The sequence below is a fragment of the Sturnus vulgaris genome, chromosome W (assembly GCF_052056855.1).
Source record: "Sturnus vulgaris isolate bStuVul1 chromosome W, bStuVul1.hap1, whole genome shotgun sequence".
NCBI classification, from domain to species: Eukaryota; Metazoa; Chordata; class Aves; order Passeriformes; family Sturnidae; genus Sturnus; species Sturnus vulgaris.
In genome coordinates, this window is record NC_142282.1 from 70,543,034 (window position 1) to 70,560,196 (window position 17,163).

Genomic DNA, 17,163 nt, shown 5'->3' on the forward strand with positions numbered 1-17,163 from the left:
CTGTCTGTGCAATCAAAGAATACAGAAAAGCATCAACAATGAAAAGTAGAACTCAAATATCAATTTCCCAAGTTAAAACCTACATGAACAAGACAATTTTTCCATTCAAGTGAATTCGATTTAATTAATTCATTAACTACATAAGTATCATTCTCACGTTGAAGAATAGAATTCAAAGAATCAACATTGCTTCTTCTGAGACATTGAAGCCTGAGTAGATCCCAACTTCAAATCGATTAGGACAGCATGAGAGCAATACCTGCTACATTTAGTACATGTAAACGACAAAGACATCTAGAACAGCTCTAAAAGATGAACAAACCCATGAACTTTGAAAAAGACGCTAGCAAGAAATGTGGAAATAGGCTTTATCTGCCCAGTGCTTTTCCCAAAAGCTTGGGCACTCCCTGGCGCCAGTGAGAGTCTCTGTCTCATTATTCAGCAGCTGGCTTAGGGTATAAAAGGATGCATGCAATCACTTCATTCCTGTTCATGACATAAACTTACTGCATCATCATGGAAGCCATTTACTTGGAAATATAGCCTAAAAAATAGGTGTCAGACTGGGTACATATCTAGGTTGCTATGGGCAAAACCAATTTCTTTTTAAGAGGAAAGCCATACAATATGCCTGCCATGGCAAATATTCATCTACTAGCCCTGCACTTCAACGGGCAGTGAGCAGTTCATTACACCCAATTCATGTTTGGCAAGGAGACAGTCTATTTATTACAAGCCCCTAGTTCTAGAACCAAGAATTCAGGAGTTGCTCATTCCCAATGAAAATCGGTCCATTTCAGACCTTTGGGGTTTTATGCTTCTGTTCTTTACCTGTCTTGAGTGTGGCTTTCTTGTGAAGTCACTGATGGGTGATTTCCCAACACATTTCTGCTTATTACAGGGTAATTGCATGGCATCAGCTGTCATCTCTGAATGTCTCTTTAAAGTATGCTTTTTACTCTTCTTAGAAGACCTTGTCTTCTTCTTTCCTTCACCCAAAAGGTGGGCTAAGTGAGCCTTCAAAGAACCATCATCTCAACAATTAGAATTCTTTCAAACCTACTGAATGGAGAACAGCGACAAAAAAAATTAAAAAAAAACTAGTACGCAAAAGACAGCAGAAGAGAAAGGTAAAATAATGGATCCTACATGCCACATGCATAACTCTCTTCATTCCAGGCTATTTAAAAAAAAAAAAAAATCATCTTTTCCTCAGAGAGGAAAAGTGGAGTAACTGGATTGTGTTGCCTTGCTTACAGTTACCAGAAAAGTCAAGAGCAGAGTTGAAAACTCCTTAAGCTGGCTAACTACACCTCTAAATGTTTTACTACTGTGTTATGATTCTGTCTTCAGTTAATAGAACCTGTTATACAACAAAGAGATGGGAGCACATGGAGATGCATTGGAGAGCCTACGCTGGAGGTAACACATTCATTTTTTACTCAAACAAATCCAAATTAGAAATGTTGAAAATGACCTGGGGCCATTTCAACAGCCAGCAAACTGACTAACAATACCAACCTTTGGCTTTTATTCAATCCCTTGCTTGTTTTACCTGGGCCTTGAAGATCTGTCTGCAGCCTTCCTCTCTGCAAATATATCACAGTCGTCTTATTGAGAACCCATGGCTCATCACATCTGCTTGGCCAGGCCTGCTTCCAGAAGAACTGGCAACTACAAGCTGGGAGCCAAGAAATGCGACACTTCACTTGGAAAAGGGCCTTCCATGAATCCTAGAATCCCAGAATGGTTTGGAGTGGAAGCAGCCTTAGAGATAGATTATCTTCTTCCGACATCCTGACATGGGCAGGGACACTTTTCCACTAGTCCAAGTTGCTCCATGTCCGCTCCAGCCTGGCCCTGGACACTTCCTGCCATGGGGCTCCCACACAGCCTCTTTGAGCCACATGTGCCAGGCCTCAGCACCCACACAAGGAAGATTTACTTTCCAATATCCCATCTACCCCAGCCCTCTGGCAGTTTGGAGCTATTCCCCTGTGTCCCCCGAGTCCAGACCCTTTTGCAAAGTCCCTCCCCAGCTATCTTGGAGCCCCAGCAGGCACTGCAAGGGGTTCAAAGGTCTCCCTGGAGCCTTCTGTTCTCCACATTGGACACCCTCAGCTCTCCCAGTCTGTCCTAGAGCAGAGGAGCTCCAGCTTTCCAAGCAGCTTAGCAGCCTCCTACCCATGAAACTCGACGCCACCCCTGGCCTTTTGGCCCCACGGATATCGCTTCCGGTGTCGCTCAGGGTCACTCCCTGCTCTCTCCCCGCCCCCCATGGGGCCCTCAGGCGATGCCGCTCCGACGCCATTCCTGCCGCTGTCAGACCAACGTGGGGCAGGGGGCCAGCTCAGCCTCGTCTGCAATCCGCAGTGTCCTCGGCGGCTGCTGCAGGCTTATGGCCCCCCACACACCCGGAAGCAGAGCTCCGGAACAGAGGATCATAGCCCCACATTTGTGTTCGTCTCTGCACAAGGCAGGCCAGAATTGCCATGCCCGGACTTTTCAGATCAGCACGAGAATGAGAATACCTCTTCGCCATGGGGGAGGAAACCTCTAAAGACTCCCTCATACGTGGTCTCTCATCTTAATGCCTAGGCACTTGCCAATCCTGAGGATACACTAACACCTTTTTTACCATTCGGGGAAGAAATGCCATTGTCCTGGTGCGGCTAAAGGTGCAGCACAGGCAGGCCAAGCCAAAAGTTGGGGCAGTGCCCGTCCTCACACCTTCGCTGTGGTGTACTGAGGCTTTTGCTCTGCCCTAAAATCGGGTTCTTCACCCTTCCTCTGGTCTAGCTCAGGTGTTAGGGTGACGGCTCCAGGGCCCTTGCCTCACGGACATAAATTAGATAACAAGAGGCTCTTTTCCCTGATGAAGTTACAGGGTTTATTTCTCGTGGGTAGCTTGGAAAAGAGGGAGAAAGAGAAAAAGAGAAAAAGAAAAAGAGGTCAGGGGGCACAGATCTTTTCTAGGGTCTGCAAAGGGTGGCGGGGAGAAACTGGATCCCAGCCAGCCCTGTATGGCCAGGAGGGGAGAGGGACCGAGCTACAGGGCATAGCAGGGGTCAAGGAAAGTACCATTTACAATGCATCTAGGAAATGCAACAGTATCTCCTACCTGCTCGATCAGAGGCACATTAGAAGAGCAGTATGGACCTGAGGGGCAGATGCACATACCTTCACACACCTCGCAGTGGGACTGTGGCTAGAGCTGGAGATTTGATATTCTTCCCGATAATTTGAGCTGTTAAAACAAAGCCAGAGGTAACAGACCAAGTGAAAATACAATGCCAGGTTGCGGAAAGAGAATGTTAACTATCTGAACACCTACATAAATTCCACATCATACTCTTTGTTTAGGAGACCAAGCAAATGTCCGTGTAAATGAAAACAAGTGTGAATATTGATTTTTCTTGAATCAAGACTCAGCTTTATGTCCAAGTCAAAGGCCAATAAACCAGATAGGCTCCGCTGAGCACAGTGCACAACTAACATGGAAGACAGTAATTTGACCTCTGATGTAAGCAGTGTTGGAATGGTTCCCCATCCAAAAGGAATGATGTCAAATGCTTCTTTGGAAATATTTTAACTTCTGTGCATTTCTTTCTTTGTAATGAACTAATCTCTAACAAGCCAGGACGTGATTGTGTTCAGTAGAAACAGATCAATGGCAACATTTAGCCTAAAGCTTTTATGAGATTGATCAGGATGTTCGATTTAGATTTAAAGGTGCAGTAGTCAAATTTAATTTTATTTCTCTCCATACTTGAGTCTCTTAAACAGGGACCTTCAATTGGACAGGAACGGGACGCTGGAGCAAATTGTAATGGATGACGTAATGGCTTACCTGGAAGCATTTTGTGGGAATTGATTTCTTCTAGGTATCCATCAGCCAGCATTTGAGTGTGAAGGAAATCTTCAAACAGGTAAAACAAAAATTCCCGTTGGCTTAAAACCTGACTGCTACATTAATTTTTCACTTTTGAGAAAAATTTCATGACCTTTAAAATTCAGACTGTATCAAGTATTGTTTCAGCCATTGAAGAAAGTGCTTTTGATAGAGATAGGAGAGGGAAACCAAAACATTTCTCAGAGCCGCACTTTCAACTCTGTCCTTGTTACAAACGGCACTTGAGCAAATTCATTTGCCTTTGGAACAGAAATCTGCGAGGTAACACGTTTATCATTACGGATTTGAGTGTTCCAGGTTCTTTAGATAGTAAGTGATCTCTTAAAGATGACCTCTTCCTGAAAGAGATCCATTTTGAGAAGGGATATGGATTTCTTAGAAGAAAGCAAATCCCTGTATTAAAACGGTGTGGTAGGTGGTTTTGCTTCTTTAGATTTTAGAACTTGCAAGTCATAATCGACTTCATGGTTTGAGATCCAAATAAGACCACGACATTCCAAACAGGTGTTTCTTTTTGGTTGTTTTTCAATCGGTATATCTTTGGACTGTAACCAGTAGAACTGTGCTTGAAATGGAAAGAAGTAGCTGAGGTTTCAGAAGTGGAACATACGTTGGAACAGTAAGCTGAGAGCATTGTGCAAGGAGAGGAAAGAGGGGAAAATGGTAAGAGTTTCCTGAGTCGGAAGGGACCCCTAGGGATCGTCAAAGTCCAACTCCTGGCCCTGCACAGACACTCCAACAGTCCCACCCTCTGCATCCCTGAGAGCATTGGCCAAACGCTCCTGGATCTCTGGCAGCCTTGGGGCTGTGCCCATTGCCTGGAGAACCTATTCAGTGCCTGACCAGCCTCTGAGGAAAAAAACCTTTCCCTGATAGCCAGCCTAATCGTCCCCTGACACAGCTCCTGGCATTCCCTTGGCTCCTGTCCCTGGTCGCAGAGAGCAGAGAGCAAAGATGTCCCTGTGCTGCCCTTGAGAGGAGCTGAGAGGTCCCAAGTGAGGTGTGATCTCAGTGTCCTCTCTGCAGCTGAACCAAATGCCCTCAGCCACTCTTTGTATGGCTTCCCCTCCGGCCACTTCACTCTCTGTGTCCCTCCTTTGGACATTTCTCCAATAGCCTGAGGTCTTTCTGACGTTGTGGCATCCAAAATTGCCCCCAGGGCTTGAAGAGAGCTCAGTCCCAGCCCAGAGAAGAGCAGGACAATCACCTCTCTCGAGCGAGCGGTGCCACAAGATAGGGACAGTTGTCAAAAATCAGCTGGAGAAACAAATCTAACAGAGAAACAGGTGATCTTGGCACAGGAAATGGAAGAAGCAGGGGAACAAGAAGATGAGGAGAGGATTCCTTGTAAAAGTGAAGAAAATGAGCATGCAGAACAGGGACTAAGCATTATGCAGGGAAGTGAGCAAGAGAATAAGTTTGAAAGTGAAGGCAGTTTTGTCCAAAAGGAGGAGGAATAGGAAGTCTTTTTGCTGAGAATGAATATAAAGGTTTTTTCCATTTAGTTTGTATATGAAGCACCCAGGGCTGTGAATCATGGTTTTAAAAAGGTAAGGTTTTTGCTAAGAGTAGAAGTAGTTTCCATGACCAAGATGTAAGTTAGGTAGGTAAATGGTAGGTTAATAATTACTAGATGCTTAGGCTAGAGCTAATTGGTATAATTATCTGCTATTATAAATTTTCGTACAGAAGAACGTAAAATAAGTAAACTGCTAACCATGAAGCACGGAGCCTTGGATCGTGCCAGAGGGTCACTGAGACCTGATGAAGACTCTCTTGACTTCATCCTTCGAGACCACTGACCCATTTCGAGACCACCGACCCAATTCAAGAGAAGAGCTGTGCACGCGTGGAGGACTAATGGGCTCATTTTAATATGGGATGGGGATGGGAGGTGCTGGGCTTATGCATATGTATTGTATGTAAGATATTGGGGAATAAAGAGATGGCAAAGAACCTTGTTCAGGGCCGTCACGCCTTTCAGAGGTGACTCCCGTGCCGCCTGCCGGTGAATAAACATACCACTTTGTAACCTTAATTCGTTAGAGGTTCTTTGTCCTTGATTATACAGGGTTTTTTAATGATTCAGCTCTAGATCCTTTTGTGGGAAAATGGAGTGTGTAAAGTTGCCAATCATTTTGGAGCGAATTTAGAGGGTTTTGGGGTCCCAGGTCAATTTTGGGTTGAATTCTGGGGATTTGGGGGTTCCCAGGTTAATTGGGGGAGGGGGGCGTTTTGCGGAGATCCAGGTGAGTTTTGAGGGGTCCCAAGTTGATTTTGGGGAAGAATTTTTGGAATTTTGGGGGATCCCGGGGAGCGTGGTTTGGGGTTGTGTTGTTTTGAAAGTAAAACCAGTGCGAGACTCCAAGTTAGTAATACAATTTAATAGGAGAAAAGAGAAAAAATAAAATACATTCAATAATATAAAAGAAAAACCACCAACAAAGTCAGAAATACAACCTGACACCCTGTCAGTTAGGGTGTTGGTAGCAGTCCGTATAAATGGTGGCTGCAGTCCTCCTGGATGACAGATGTGGTTCAGTTGAAGCAGTGCTCCTGTAGAAGGTGCAGTTTTCCTCCAAAGATCCAGCGATGATGTGGAAAAAGGTCCGACTTTCCTCTGGGATCCAGTGGAAAGGACTGCCTTGGTGTTCCCAATCTCAGTTTTTATCTAGGTAGGAAATGTTTGGCTCCTCCCCCTGGCTGGAGCATCTCCCAATGGGATGATGTAATCTTATCAGTCACACAATAGGACAATGGCCCATTAACAGAATATATCTTCTGGAGGAAGGATGGGTTGTGAAAAGATAACGATGACCACACCCGATCTTATCAGATGGCAGATCAGCAGGGGATATCTCCCACAGAGATAAGGATCACCACCCCTCCCACATTTTAACAGATGGTGATAGACTACACATTTTTGCATTGTACCCCAGGACATAATCCACCCCTTATTCTATTACCGTCTACATCATATCCAAACCAATATCCTGTTACAGATATATAATACAAAATGAAACCTTACATACAGTTCTCACTAAAAATTAGGTCTCCTTGCTGTACACAAAGGGTTTCCCCACCTTTCTTCATTCCCCACCAAGTGCAACCAGGTCCTTGAGCAAAAACAATCCCACGGATTGGTTTGCCTTTGCCTGTGGTGGGATTAATCCAAACAGTCTTTCCTAAAATACCTTTCATGTGTACCACAGGGACCTTGATTCCATTCACTGTGTGCAGGGGTTCAGAGTGGGTAGGACGGGCTCGCCTGATGGACCCTCGGGTGTTAACCATCCAGGTGGCTTTGGCCAAGTTCATTTCCCAATTTCTCAAGGTTCCACCACCTGGTGCTTTCAAAGTAGTCTTAAGGAGTCCATTAGACCGTTCAACTTTCCCAGCAGCTGGCGCGTGGTAAGGGATATGATATATCCATTCAATACCATGTTCTTTGGCCCAGGTGTTGATAAGGCCGTTCTTGAAATGGGTTCCCTTGTCTGATTCAATTCTCTCGGGGGTACCATGCCTCCAAAGGACTTGTTTTTCTAGGCCCAAGATGGTGTTCCGGGCAGTGGCATGAGGCACAGGGTAGGTTTCTAACCATCCTGTAGTTGCTTCCGCCATGCTCAGTACGTAGCTCTTGCCCTGGTGGGTTTGGGGAAGGGTGAAGTAGTCAATTTGCCAGGCTTCCCCATACCTGTACTTTGACCATCGTCCACCATACCACAGAGGCTTCACCCGCTTGGCCTGTTTGATTGCGACACAGGTCTCGCAGTCGTGGATGACCTGTGAGATGCTCTCCATGGTAAGGTCCACCCCTAGGTCACGGGCCCATCGGTATGTTGCATCTCTCCCCTGATGACCAGAGGCATCATGGGCCCAACGAGCTAGGAATGATTCTCCCTTGTGCTGCCAGTCTAGATCTACCTGTGATACTTTCAGTTTGGCAGCTCGGTCCACCTGCTCTTTGTTGTGATGTTCTTCATTAGCCCGGCTTTTGGGTACATGTGCATCCACGTGTCGAACCTTTATGGTCAATTTCTCTACTCTCTCTATTTCTGCAATCCTATATTTTAGAAACATTTGTAATGACTGAAAAGAAAGCTGAGATGAGGCATTATGCTCTTTCCAGTGATATAAATGGACCAGTGTTCTTTTCAGACAAATATATTTTTGCTGTGTCTAAGCACATGTGCATACCTGTGTTTGATTTATGTGTCCAGGTTTTGGCAATGGGGCAGCCACAGGGCAGTCCTGTGACAATGGCCCAGGTGCTGCCCTGTCCAGCTTTCTTCCAACTGGCTCCACTTCAGGATGTCCTCCCTGCTGAGAGAAGAGGCTGGGACAGCACCTTTAGAAATGTGACTTTCTGGGTTTTTTTGTTTTGTTTTGTTATTTTTAAAATTACTAAAAAATTCACCCTGATTTTTTGATGTGTTGGTTTTGGTTTTTTTTTTTCAGTTTTTGGTGGGGTTTTTTGTGGGCTTTTTTGGGGCTTTTTTTGTCCCTTTGGGGATAATTGTTTGGGCTTTTTGTGTGTTTGTTTGGTCTGTTTTTTTTGTTTGTTTGTTTTTTTATGACGGTTTTGTAGAGTTTTTTAAGGAAAGTGATAGGAAAACTGAATAGTCCTCCACTATAGTCTCCTGGATTCACCTGAGACTCTTCCTAGGCATCTCCCTGATCCTTTTTGCAATGAGTCTCCGTCTTGGTTTGAAAGTCAGGTATGGTCTAAGGAAAGGCAATAGCCCCCTTCCTGAGATGCAGAATGCAACCCCGTCCCTGTTAATTATTTTAGGTCCAAATCAGAGGCCTTCAGGCAGGAGATGTGGGGACAAGGGTAACAGTTCTTCACTGTTATCTAACAAGGCAGGAAAACAACAACAGCTATAAAAATTGACAACAGAACAGAACAGTATAGCTCAGCTCCAGTCCCTTTTGGCCTCAGGCCGTCTCCCTTCGCTCAGTTACCAGTGCTGTAGGCAGGACAGGTTCCGCGCAGTGTAAGAGGGCTGGAGTGATGGTGGCGGTCCAGGTGTGAGAGGGATGGGAAAGTGACTCACCGTCACGGTGTCGGTCGTGGTGCTCAGCAGAGTGTCCGGTGTTAGTAGGGTGAGGTGGGAGAGCACCAGAGCGATGTCCAACGGCAGGGAGTGTGGATCTCAGCTCTGGGATGGCAGGGGAGATGCCAGACCAGAGCCCGGGCTGTCCTCCCACTCCAGCATCCAAGCGAGAGAGAGTCCCCTGCTCCAGACCCCCTGTCCCACCTTTCCTTTTTCCGGTTCCCCTCCCCCCCCCCGCTGCTCCCTCCACCCACCTCCCTGTGAGAGAACATTACCTTAAGGTGTAGCCACTTAGCATAACAATGGGAGAAATTCCACTGAAAGAAAAGGGAAGCATTCAACCCCCAACATTATCCACCCCTTTGTTTCTCCCATACTAATATGCTATATCAAATTAAACCGTTGCATTATAAATACATACATGCAGTTTGACACATAGGCACAGCACTATAGGTATTTCACTCTAAAACAAGGTCTCCTTGGGGATGCATCGGGTCTCCCCACTCTTTTGCATCACCCTCCAGGTGCAACCTGGTCCCTGAGCGAATACAACTCCACGGATGGGATTGTCTTTGCTGGAGGCAGGATTCACCCAAACAGTTTTTCCTAGCATACCTCTCATGTGTACCACTGGAACCTTATCTCCATCTGATATTCCCAAGGGCTCAGACTGGGCAGGGCCTGCTCGGTTAGTGGAACCTCGGGTGTTCACTAACGATGTGGCCTTTTGTAGATTAATCTCCCAGTTCTTCAAAGTTCCCCCACCCAGTGCCTTCAAGGTGGTTTTAAGCAGGCCATTGCACGGTACAACTTTCCCTGCAGCTGGTGCATGGTAGGGGGTATGGTACACCCACTCAATGCCGTGTTCTCTAGCCCAGGTATGTATAAGGCTGTTCTTGAAATGAGTCCCATTGTCTGACTCAGTTCTCTCAGGGGTACCATGCCTCCCAAGAACTTGTTTTTTCCAGGCCCAAGATGGTGTTCCGAGCAGTGGCATGAGGCACAGGGTAGGTCTCTAACCATCCAGTGGTGGCTTCCACCATGGTCAGTACATAGCACTTGCCCTGGCGGGTTTGAGGCAGTGTGATGTAGTCAATCTGCCAGGCCTCTCCAAACTTATATTTGGCCCATCGCCCCCCATACCAGAGGGGCTTCACCCGCTTGGCCTGCTTGATGGCAGCACACGTCTCACAGTCATGGATAACTTGAGAAATACTGTGCATGGTTAGATCCACCCCTCGGTCTCGTGCCCACTTATAGGTGGCATCTCTGCCCTGATGACCTGAGGCATCATGGGCCCATCGAGCCAGGAACAACTCTCCCTTTTTCTGCCAATCTAAATCTATCTTCGACACCTTGTGATAGGTTGACTTAGGAAGAAGAAACTCAGAAGAGATTCTTCCTAAGGGAATTTCCTCTGTGTGGGTTGGGATATCTGCAACAGCCAATTAGAGAAAGTTAGTTCGCTCCGTGAACACACATTTTGAGGAAGGTAATCCGGAACTGACCCTCTTTGTCTTCCCGCGGCTGAGCAGGTAACATCAACCTGAGCTTCTCCCTCCCCCATGCGGGGGGGGGGAGGCTTGGGAGGCCGCTTGGGCCCCGTTTGCCAACAAGGGGGACCCGATGGCCGGGGGAGAAAAAGTTGTGTGATAAGACCTCCACGGCTTCCTCCTCCACGGGCCTGCGGCTCTGGCGTGGGGGGAGGCCGACTCTTGCTGCTGCCGGCCGGGCCGGGCCTTCCCGGGTGGCCATGAGCAGTGTGGGGCTGCAGCCCAGCCCCAGAAAGGCTGATTAACACCTCAGCTGCCCCCCCAGCACAGCCTGAGCCTGGCCCAACTCTTGTAGTTGTGTTAAACTTTAACTCTTTAGTGCTCAGATAAGATTTGCAAAGCCTCCAGCCTTTCCTTTGAATATGAAAGGGAATAAGAAGATTTCTGAAGTCAGTGATGTAAGAGCTAAGTTTTTAAGATGGAAGGAGAATGAGAAGATGCTGAAATGGCTGAAAAATTTTTTTGTGAAATTGTAGGAATGAACTGATATACTGAATATTCCTATAAACCATGGAAAGAGACATGGGGGGATGGAAATGTTCCATTTAATAGATGATTTGACTAAAGAGCACCTGTGTTGAGAATTTCTGTCCTGAGAAAAGAAGGGGATTTTGGTTTTCTGAGGATGAAGCCTGAGCAGAGAAAAAGGAGACAGAGAGAATCTTTGCGGTTGAACATTCCATTCTTAAAAGTAATACCCCATGGGACAGACATGGCCCACATCTACAGCTTTGGGACGGCTGTAGAGTTGGGAGGAGCGTCACGGTTGCAGGTTCCCGGGCGGATGCAAATCGTGAAAGATAAAACCACAAGAGAACTGTTTTTTTTTCCTTCTTGTGGGAAAAATCCCTACAACTTCAACAAGAAGAAGCTTCTCTCTCCAGGAGTGAACTGAGAAAGAGTAAATTGGGGACTGACCGAAGTATTTGTTATATGTTTGTTTTGTTGTTATGAAGATTGGGAGAGGGATGGAAGGAGCGGTCTAAAAAAATCTTATTCTGAAATTTTTTTTTTCCTCTCTTTTTGTTTGTGTAGTTAATAAATTTTCCTTTATACTCTCTCAAGTTTTAGGCCTGCCTTGCTCTTTTGCTCCGGGTTCTATATCACAACAAGAAAAATAAGTTTATTCAAATTGGCAACTCAAACTCAAGACATTAATTTGGTGCATTGGCCGGGAAAATCAAAATTAAACCAAGACACACCTCTATCTGTGCAGCCTCATGTACCTGCTCATTGTGTCGGTGTTCCTCCTTAGCCCAACTCTGGAGGACATGGGCATCTACGGGACGGACTTTCACAGGCAGCTTCTCTACCCGGGTGGCAATGTCTTTCCATTCATCGGCAGCCAAGATTGGCTTTCCCCTATGTAGCCAGTTAGCCTTTTGCCACCTTTCCAGCCAACCCCACAGAGCATTGGCTACCATCCATGAATCAGTGTAAAGGTAGAGTTTTGGCCACTTCTCTCTTTCAGCAATGTCCAGGGCCAGCTGAACAGCTTTGAATTCAGCAAGTTGACTCGATCCACCTTCTCCTTCGGTAGCTTGTGCAACCTGTCGTGTGGGGCTCCATACGGCTGCTTTCCACTTCCGGTTCATCCCCACGATGCGGCAGGAACCATCAGTGAAAAGAGCATAGCATGTTTCATCTGCTGGCAGTTGGTTATACGGTGGGGCTTCTTCAGCCCGGGTCACTTGTTCCTGTTCCTCTTCGTCGGCAAGACCAAAGTCTTCCCCTTCCGGACAGTTGGCAATTATCTCCAAAATCCCAGGGGGATTCGGGTTTCCAATACGGGTGCGTTGTGTGATAAGGGCAATCCATTTGCTCCATGTGGCGTCAGTGGCATGGTGGGTTGAGGGAACCTTTCCTTTAAACATAGACCCCAGCACTGGCAGTCGGGGTGCCAGGAGGAGTTGTGTTTCCGTGCCAACCACTTCTGAGGCAGCTTGGACCCCTTCATAGGCGGCCAAGATCTCCCTCTCCGTTGGAGTATAGTTGGCCTCGTACGCTCTGTAGCTTCGACTCCAGAATCCCAGTGGTCGGCCTCGTGTCTCACCAGGCACCTTCTGCCACAGGCTCCAGGACAGACCATGGTTCCCGGCTGCAGAGTAGAGCACGTTCTTCACCTCTGGTCCCGTCCTGACTGGGCCAAGGGCTACTGCATGAGCGATCTCCTGCTTGATCTGTGCAAAGGCTTGCTGCTGCTCAGGGCCCCAGTGGAAATGGTTCTCCTTGCGTGTGACCAGGTAAAGAGGGCTCACAATCTGACTGTACTCAGGAATGTGCATTCTCCAAAAGCCTATGGCACCTAGGAAGGCTTGTGTTTCTTTCTTGCTGGTTGGTGGAGACATTGCAGTGATCTTATTGATGACCTCACTGGGAATCTGGCGCCGTCCATCTTGCCACTTTACTCCCAGGAACTGGATCTCTTGGGCAGGCCCTTTGACTTTGCTCTTTTGAATGGCGAAGCCGGCTCCCAGCAGAATCTCAATGATCTTTTCTCCTTTCTGAAATACCTCCATTGTCGTGTCCCCCCACAGAATGATGTCATCAATGTACTGCAGATATTCTGGAGATCCACACCTCTCCAGTGTAGCCTGGATCAATCCATGACAGATGGTGGGGCTGTGTTTCCACCCCTGGGGCAGTCGGTTCCACGTGAATTGCACACCCCTCCAGGTGAAAGCAAACTGAGGCCTGCACTCTACTGCCAGAGGAATGGAGAAAAATGCACTGGCGATGTCAATGATGGCGTACCACTTTGCTGCCTTGGACTCCAGCTCGTACTGGAATTCCAGCATATCCGGCACAGCAGCGCTCAGTGGTGGAGTCATTTCATTCAATGCACGATAGTCCACGGTTAATCTCCATTCTCCTTCAGATTTACGCACAGTCCAGATGGGGCTGTTGAAGGGTGAGTGGGTTTTACTGACCACCCCTTGGCTCTCCAGCTCACAGATCATCTTGTGGATGGGGATCATGGCATCTCGATTTGTCCGGTACTGCCGGTGGTGCACTGTTGAGGTAGGAACTGGCACCTGTTGCTCTTTCACCCTGAGGAGTCCCACTGCAGATGGGTTTTCTGATAGCCCAGGCAGGGTGTTGAACTGCTTAATGCCCTCTGCCGCCACAGCAGCTATTCCAAAAGCCCACCTGAGTCCCTTTGGGTCTCTGTAATAGCCTCTCCTGAGGAAGTCTATGCCTAGGATACATGGTGCCTCTGGGCCAGTCACAATTGGATGTTTCTGCCACTCTTTCCCAGTCAGGCTCACCTCAGCCTCCAGCAAAGTCAATTCCTGAGATCCCCCTGTAACCCCGGCAATTGAAACAGGTTCCTCCCCGACATGTCCCAATGGTATTAACGTACACTGTGAACCAGTGTCAACCAATGCACTGTGTTCCTGTGGCTCTGATGTGCCAGGCCATCGGATCCACACCGTCCAAAAGATCCGGTTTTCCCGTGCCTCTCCCTGGCTAGAGGCAGGGCCCCTCTAGCCCTGGTTATTATTTCTCTCCTGGGCATACATAGTGGAGGTTCCTTCAAGGGGATCTGACAGATCATCTTCCCTTCTGTAATAGCCTGCACCTTGGTCATGGGAGTCTGAGGCTACCTTCACTTTTGTGGAGTTCCCTCTGTTAGTGTTCCCCTGCCTGAGTTGGCGCACCCGTGCTGCCAGGACAGAAGTGGGTTTCCCATCCCACCTTCTCATGTCTTCCCCGTCGTCACGTAGAAAAAACCACAGGTCAGCACGTGGGGTGTACCCTCTCTCCCTAGCTGGGGGGCGTTGGGCTCTACTTTTGGGGTCCATGACTGGCACTGGTGCTGCACTGACCTTCCTCACCTCTTCCCTTATCTCCTTCATCTCCTCCTTAAACTCCTCTCTGAGGTCCTTAACCACAGCAGAGACATGAGCCTGCATTGGGCCAGCCATCATACTCTGATAATTCCTGAGCCTGTTGGCAACAGAACCCACTGTCACTTGGTTGGTATCAGCATTAATCATTGCAATAAAGGGGGTATATTGAGATGGGCCCAGGTTTGCCAGATTCCACAACCTCTGCCCTGTGCACCTGACCTTGTCAGGGTCACTGTCATGCTATCCATCCCTCCCAAAGAGCACCTCCTGTACTGCCACTTCTTTCAGCTGTTGGATCCCTTCCTCAAGGGTATTCCAACGCGTTCTCTGGTGGTGCTCCTGCATTCTTTCCCTGTGGACAAATCTCTCTCTCACACTCATTAAAAGTTGCTCCCAGAGGGAAAGGAGACCTGTCTCCCTTACAAATACTTGGTCCACACCTGAGTCCTGGGTCAAGGCTCCCAAATTCCTTGCCTCAGAACCGTCCAGTTGCACACCTGTACCCATAAGGTCCCAGACCCGCAGTAACCAGGTTGTAAAAGGCTCACGGCCCCATTGTACAATGTCTTTTCGCAGGTTACGGAGACTCTCGTATGACAGGGACTCGGTGATGATCTCAACTTCTGGCTCCCCTGCTGGTTGTGAGGGGCCCCCTTCCTGTCCCTTATTATCTGGGTGCCTTGTTTTCATCTTAGACTTCCTAGTTTCCACAGGGGCAACTGCTGCGGCTGAGTGCCCTTGCAGTTCAGCTGGAACCGGACAGATGTAACACCTGTGGGTCCCACTGCTGCACCATCAGAGTCTCCCTCTTTATGGCAGGGGGAGGGTTTCTCACCAGCTGGGGAGAGGTACTCCTTCAGCATCTGGCCCATCTCATCTATCTCCTTTGCTAGCACCACCACCCATTCTGGGTGGTTCCTTTCCAAGGTGGGCTGTGGGGCAGGGTCAAACGCTGGGTTAATATCCCTAGTCTCTGGAACAGGGTCAGGCTCTGGGGTAACATCCCTAGTCCCTGCGGTAGGTATCAGCGTCGTTATCAAAGTCAATCTCCCCTTATCTCTGAATGTTAGATAGAACAGGTTTAACAGGGATATAAGCAACACTAGCCACAATATAATGTCATTAGCATTTAAAGTGGATTGGAACCCCTTGAAGACTGGTGGGGTGAACTTCAAAAACCGTGTGATGGGTTGGGAGAAGATTTCACCTGCTGCCACTTCCTCACATTAAGTACCATTATTGAAGTAGCCCCAGAAACACACACTTAGAGTGTGATAGCTCTGAATCCATGTGGCCATCTTCCAGAGAAAATTAAAAATCCATGCATTCCTCAACTGATCAACCCACACAATAAACCAGATAATAGCTACAGTAACCTTGGTTATGAAACTCATGTTTAAAAAAGGCCTTGCAAATGGGAGAGATATAGCAGTGACCACATGGAGGCCAATCCAGGGTAAGCTGGACAGCATGGTGTCCTCTACCACAAGCTTGGGTAATTCAAGAACTGTTATCCCCTTTTCTACCCCTCTCTCAATGCCCTCAGGCAATGCCTCACGTTCCGGGCGCCAAAATCTATCTTGGTTTGAAAGACAGGTATCTGCTAAAGAAAGGCAATAGCCCCCTTCCTGAGATGCAGAATGCAACCCCGTCCCTGTTAATTATTTTAGATCCAAATCAGAAGCCTTTAGGCAGGAGGTGTGGGGATAAGGGTAACAGTTCTCTACTGATATCTAACAAGGCAGAAAACAACAACAGCTACAAAAATTGACAACAGAACAGAACAGTGTAACTCACTTCCAGTCCCTTTTGGCTGCCGGCCGTCTCCCTGTGCTCAGCTACCGGTGCTGTGGGAGCAGGGCAAGTCCCATGTAGTTGAAGAGGGCTGGAGTGACGGCGGCAGAGGCCCAAGGTTGAGAGGGATGGGGAAAGTGACTCCCCCCTCACGGTGTCGGTCGTGGTGCTCGGCAGAGTGTCTGGAGGTAGTAGGGTGAGGTGGGAGAGCAGCAGCGGGATGTCCAATGGCGGGGAGCGTGGATCTAAACGCTGGGGTGGCAGGGGAGATGCCAGATCCAAGCACGGGGCGTCCTATCCCTCCACGGGCCAAACGAGAGAGTTTTCCAGCCCGCTCCGGACCCCTGTCCCACCTTTCCTTTTTCCGGTTTCCCCCCCCCCGCCGCTCCCTCCACCCACCTCCCTGTGAGAGAACATTACCTTAAGGTGTAGCCACTTAGCATAACAATGGGATAAATGCCACAGAAAGAAAAGGGAAGAATTCGACCCCCAACAATGGAGTACACCGCGGCGAAGGTGTGAGGAAGGGCACTGGCCCAGCTTTTGCCCTGGCGTTCAACAGCTGTGTGCTACTTTTCCAAGCAGCAAGTGCACTGAGAAGTGAAAGCGTTTGTGAAGGAGCTCTTTGGCTGCTCGTGTGCTCTTCGCTGCACTGCGCTCGCAAGCCCGGTGTCGTGCGGCTTTGTTCTTCGTCTTCTGTCGTCCAGACAGTGCTGAACTCCAGTGGTCAGTTTCAGCTCTGCCCAACAGCTTGTCCTCAGTTCTGCTGGCAAGCACGCCCTGTTGCCTTCGATCCGAGTGCAAAGTCCCTAGCGAGCTCACACTCAGTGGAATGCACCCAGAAAGACGCTCTTGCTCGTCTTTCAAGGAGCGATTTCTAAGAGCAGAAGTAGCAGAAGCACAAAGTGGATGACGAGAAGGGACAATGTAGAACACGTCTCTGTCCTGGCACATTTTCGTGTGCGATATGTCCCTCCAGGTCCTCGGTCCTG